Source organism: Lutra lutra, chromosome 8 (genome assembly GCF_902655055.1).
Source record: "Lutra lutra chromosome 8, mLutLut1.2, whole genome shotgun sequence".
NCBI classification, from domain to species: Eukaryota; Metazoa; Chordata; class Mammalia; order Carnivora; family Mustelidae; genus Lutra; species Lutra lutra.
In genome coordinates, this window is record NC_062285.1 from 12,249,130 (window position 1) to 12,255,129 (window position 6,000).

General features: G+C 44.1%; 1 protein-coding gene across 1 annotated transcript in view; it reads right to left on the minus strand.

The window, feature by feature from the left end:
* Nucleotides 1-4,796, minus strand: part of MPP7 (MAGUK p55 scaffold protein 7) — a 285,707-nt gene extending 280,911 nt beyond the window's left edge. Inside the window, 1 exon segment of the mRNA XM_047743326.1 lies at nt 4,591-4,796. The gene's annotated coding sequence lies outside the window, so the exon portion shown is untranslated.
* Between the last annotated feature and the right edge of the window lie 1,204 nt (nt 4,797-6,000).

Genomic DNA, 6,000 nt, shown 5'->3' on the forward strand with positions numbered 1-6,000 from the left:
CACCATCTTCCAAATACCCTTTTATCATGAGTCAAGCTAATCAGATATGCTAGTGCATACAGATACTAGTGCAAAAACTGCTCACACCTTCCCAGCCCCTTACCTAGACCCCTTTACAGCATCCTACCTGACTTTTCTCTATTCAAAGCAATATTGAGACCAGGCGCCTTCTTTCCTACCCCAACTCAAGTCTTCAGTTTGAGTAATACAGCTCTATGTGTACTTAAATTTGTCCATTTTATATATATATATTTTAAAAGATTTTATTTATTTGGAGGAGAGAGACAGAGAGAGAAAGCATGAGACAGCATAAGTGGGGTGAGGGGCAGAGGGTGAAGCAGACTCCCTACTGAGCACGAAACCAGACCAGTAGGGGCTCTATCCTGGGATTCTGGGATCATGACCTTAGTGAAAGGCAGACACTTAGCCAACTGAGCCACCCAGGCGCCCCTGTTCATTTCTATTCACACCTTTTTTTAAGATACTGGAAAACAAGAGTATCAGAAGTATGTACAGATTCAAGCACCTACCACAATTTGAGAACCTACTATATGTCAAATAACTCTTTTAAGCTATTCACTTGTATATTCAAATTATTAACTTCATAAAGTTCAGGATACTACTTATTTTAAAAATTAAAAACATAAATTTGAAGACTGAAGAGTTAACTTGCCCACGTCTGTACCATGGGATAGCTAGAAATCGGACCTAAAATGCATACTAACTTGATTCAAGTGGTCAAAGGTGCAAAGAGCTCTGAGAAGCCCACACTCAGGCAGTTTTTAATCTGCCTGGCTACTTAAAACCATCCTCCTTTCGGCGCCCAAGCTCACCCAAGGATTGGCAACACTGGCAGGAACCATCCTCCCAAAAGGAATAGCACCTATTTATTTTCCCTCTTCCAAATACCATCAAATCCACCCCCACCCAGAATCATGGGTGGTTCCAAGAAACAACTATGACTTCTCATCCCCCTTCTGTAATAGTAACAGCAATTAATCAGTAACAAACGAGCCTGTTAGCTCCTATAATCAGAGGGAGAATGCGCCCCTCTCCTTTATAGGTAAGCTGTTAATAATGTTCTCCTAAAGAGATTATGCGAGCTTTCAAGAAAGAAAAAACAAACTGTTACATGACTGGAAAAAAAATTTTTTTTTATAACTTAAGTATTCACTCATATTCAAGATTTGAGTCATCTTGTTATATGTACCCACGTTATTCTACCACTTCTTTTGAGGAATCTATAATCATCAAAAGCAAAACATGAAACTATGCTTAAGGGTGCCTGGGTGGTTCAGTGGGTTAAAGCCTTTGCCTTCGGCTCATGATCCCAGAGTCCTGGGATCAAGTCCCGCATCGGGCTCTCTGCTCAGCAGGGACCCAGCTTCCACCTCCCTCTCTGCCTGTCTCTCTGCCTGCTTGTGACCTCTGTCTGTCAAATAAATAAAATCTTTAAAAAAAAAAAACAAAACTATGCTCAAATAGTTCATAGCTCATGAAAGATTTAAACAAAACACAGCCATTAAAAAAAAAAATTCAAGTGTGCATAAATAAGGACCAAAGATCCACATTCTGCTGTGGGTTCCTGATCACAGGGAGAATCAGAGCTTTTTAGAAGTTATTTCTTTAAAATTACTAAGTGTCCTTCACTTTACGTTAAGCTGTCCTTTCCTTCCAAATAACCTCACTTAATGAAACTGACCATTGCGATTCTGTCTGAATTGTAATTACAAGAGAAGCAGTTACAGTACACTTGTATCTTTGTCAATGAAATACTTATAATAAGGAAAAAAATCTGATTGAACTCTCCTTTGAGTAGCACCCAGTGCACCACCTAGTGGAAGCTGTGTAACATTGTAATTAATTTTTTTTGAAGGACAGAAACCCCAGATAAGAATTACAAATACTATAAAAACAGCCTAAATCTTTTTCCAGTTTCCCACACTGCAAGGGAGCTGTGTTCATAAGAGAGGACTCACTTCCTGTACAAACGAAAAGACTGATAAGGCTTTCTTAATGGAAATCCTTGGGCGCTAGACATTTTGACAAGAGAGTAAAAATCAAGTGAAGACATTAATGCAAAAACAAATCCAAACAGATAAACAGGGATTGTGTAAGTGATGATGCCTTATATCCTACAAGAATAAGTTATATCAAAATGGACATGTTATAGGCAACAGACGCATCTGCCATGAAAACGACTTCATGATTAGAACAGTTCCATTCAGTAATTCATAAGACATTTCCATATTCCTGATGAGTAATAAGTTTAACATAACCTAGCAGTTCTCCAGAATTCCCCAAGACCTGACACCATTCGAAGAGGTTCCTCCCAACTATCCATCTAAGCCTGCTCCGCATTAACCCCCAAACTCCCTTGCTTGCACTGTTCTGAGGAATAAATGATTTTTACATTTTCAGTTTTTCTACTAAATTTACACTTAACCTTTCCCAAAAGGTCCTAAGTCATGACCAGAATACATCATGCTTCATTTTTATTTGCCTTATGTGTGGAAATTTCAGTTCAACTCAGAAAACAGCACTGAAATCCACTGCAAAGCTACAGATGCAAACAGAGATAAGCTAGGGTTCTCTAATTTGGAAAACCTCCCAAAATTTAAAACAGAGATTTTCACATAGCACCACTAGGAATTTGTTTGTTTTGTTTTCCCTGTGTGAAAAATTACCTTTCTGGTGCGATTCAAACTACGTCAGCAACCTCGAGGAGGAAAAAAAAAATAAAAACAAAACCTAAGAGACACTATTTCTTTATTTAGAAAACACCATCTCCATCTGTGATTCTTGTACCACGTGATCAAACTGGTATACAGAAGCTTACTTGATGGTGGGAACCTCAGTAGATCCTGGATTAAATCCATTTCGGGTACAGAATAAAGTAGGAGTCAGGTGACCTGGGGCAGAACTCTCATCACCTCTAGGGCTTTCACTTCATGGACTTGTAGAGTAGACATGATTATGTACTACCTGCCTCCCAATAGAAGGATTAAAAAAATTGACAGCCTATGAGAGTCTCAATTAAAAGACCTAAACGGAAATACAGGCATCCCCCGTTTTTCACCAGTCCACGTTACACTACTTTGCTTTTACGACAGACCCTAGTATCTGGTTTCATCAACTGGGAGAAAGGCACAGAGGTGTTTGTTCCGCATCAGCTGGAGAGGCAGCACACACCTTAACAGCAAGAGTGGCAGAGCCAAGCTCCTTCCCTGAGAACTCAACTCAGCGTCTCAGCATCGAGCCCCGGCAGCTCTGACCTCTGAGCATCTGTGCTGTATCCTGACTTATTTTATGCATCCATTAGCAAAATGTATATACTAAGGTATCAGGAAAGCCTAAGGGGTGGGGGGGGTGCTGGAACACTAAAAAAATTTCCCATACACATTAATAGTGGGGTTTATTGTTTTTTGTTTTTGGGGGGTTTTTTGCTTTGCAGTACTCCAGTTTAGAAAAGATGTCATAGGAACACTCTGTTTTCAGACAGCAGGGAAAACCTGTACTGGTTAAAACTGGAGCGCACCTAGAAGGGGAGAACACTGCTCCAAGAGTTCTCACTGTGCCATTACCGCCCCAAACCCAGTGACCTTCACCATTTCACTTGTTAACAAGTCGTGAATGAAAACAAAGGTTATTAAGCTAGTCAAAGAGAAAGTAGTAATAATTCAAGGTGCAAATCAGGAATTAATTGCCTGGCTTGTCTACAAAGGATTGCCTCCTGAGTACAAAACAGGTGCATTCCCAAAACCTAAAACCCAGAAATTGTTTTTAGAGAAGCTTTTCTTTATTTGAATGCTAATGTTTAAAAAAAAATAGAAGGAAGAAAAAAAAAATCACAATTCTACTCCCACCCTTGACAGAGTGACAGAAACAAGGTTCCACCCCCACAATCCTTTCAAACCTGCGCAGGCATTCCTCATCAACATTCCTCCCCCTCACTGCTATCTCACCTTCCCCACTTCAGTCCAGACAAAGGTGAGTCACACTGCTGGGTCTACTTGTCACTTAAGGAAAAGTCCCCAAACAAGTTCACATTAAAGACTACCCTTAATTTTAAAAATAATAAATAATAGGTAAACAGTGTTAATGTGTAAATGATACTGCAATGCGCCTGCCTCCAGAAAATATGTAATTAACAATACCCAAGACACCTTTCTGGCTTAAAAAAAAAAAAAAAAACAACACTCAGCTTATCCTCACTTATCAGTAGGTCCCTTTCCCTCGGGAGCCTGACTCTGACTCAACTCCGCAGTTTTCCTCCACCTGCACGTCCTAGCGCCCTCCATCGGGCCCAGCCGCCTCACTCGGAGTCCCCAGGGGGTCCCGCCGGCAGCTGCCCCCGCCCCTCCCTCTCGCGGTCCCCCGCCCGGCCCCGCCCCCACCTCCCCGCAAGGTGTCGCCGCCGCCGCCGCCGCGGGCTCCCGGGCGGAGGCGCCTTGAGGCGGGCGGGAGGCTCCGGGTGACGCGGCCCGGCTCGGCCCGGCAGCCGCCTGCGGGTGCAGTCGGGGTAGCAGACCCCACCGCCCGCGCCGCACCGGTGCTCCGATAGGGGCTGCAGCTACGGCACCCCATTACCTGCTCTGGGCAGCCGTGGCCCGCGGGAGGCGCGACCGCTCTGGTCCCTGCAGCCCCGGGTCGGGAGGCAAAGAGACAGAGACCGCAGCCGCCGTAAAGGACAATCAGGAGCCAGCGGGCTCGGCACCGCCTCGGCGGGCGCAGAACACACGAGCCCAGCGGGAGCCCGGCCCCCACCTCCTGCCCAGTAAGTAACCGACTTGGCCCCTTCCTCGGCGGGGCGGGGTCACGGCTGAAGGGGCGGGGAGGGGCAGGGCCGCACCGCCCGCGGGGCGGGAGCTCCGCGGACGCTTCGTAAAAGGCGTGTGCTGATGGGCTGCGACAGAGGTAGGCGTCCCGGACTTGAAGGGAGCCTCGCCGGCAGAGCTTCCTCATTGGTCGGTAAGAGAAAACAAAGCGGAACTCTGATTGGTGAGAACTCTGTAGCTCCTCTCCCTCGGCCTTCAATCAACGGAAGCTCCGCCCCACACGCTCTGTTCCCAGGTGGCTGCAGGATGGGCAGCTTTATGGACCTGAAACCTCTCTGAAGCGCAAAACCTGTGATAGTCAGGTTTCCTTGCCAGATGCGAGCGATTCTTTCATTCCCGGATGAACTTGATGAATAACAGCTAATCTTTAATATCGCTTGGCTTGAGGGCGGTCTCCTGGGTATTTTTTAAATGCGGCATAAAATTCAGAGGGAAATTGTCCTGTGCAAAGAAAAGACATAAAATGTTTTCAGTCTTGGCAAAATTATGCGTAACTTTCTTTTCGTTTTACCTGTGTTCCATATGGGGCATGCATTACTTAGAGTGCACCACGCGGTAATAGATTTATAGGAAAACTCCCGGACAGGAAGAATTTAGAATCCGAAGAACAAAATAAAGCATTAACAAAAGCCAAAACCAAAAAAGGTAGTATATGGAAAGAAATTCAGAGGGTACAAATTGGAAAACTCAACTAATGCAGGGAATTATAAGAAGAGAATGTGACAAAATTCCAAGATGTAACTTAGACTTTGGAAATTGAAAGTTGAGGGAGCAGGAGATAATGATCAATGACCCATGGTTAAGTAAGCTGAGCTCTCAGACCGCAAAGCAAGCCCCGTGTTATCCTAGCCAGTTTAGAAGGGAGTGAAGCGTAACTCACCTGGGGACCACAATCCTTTAACTCTCTGGCTGCCTTACTATTCTGTTTGCTCTTCCTGCCATTCCCATGAGGTTTTGAAATAGACTGTTGGAAATAAAGTCCTTCCTCCAACAACTCCATAAATTATATAAGAGTGGGGAAAAAAATGGAAATTGACAAAAATCATACCTAAAGAAGGAAAAGAATATTAAGGTAAACATGAACTTGAAAAGGACAAAGAATAGCGCAAATCCTCTTTTGTCTCTTTTTTTCCTGAGAATAAGGTAAAACTCTTTGAAGGAC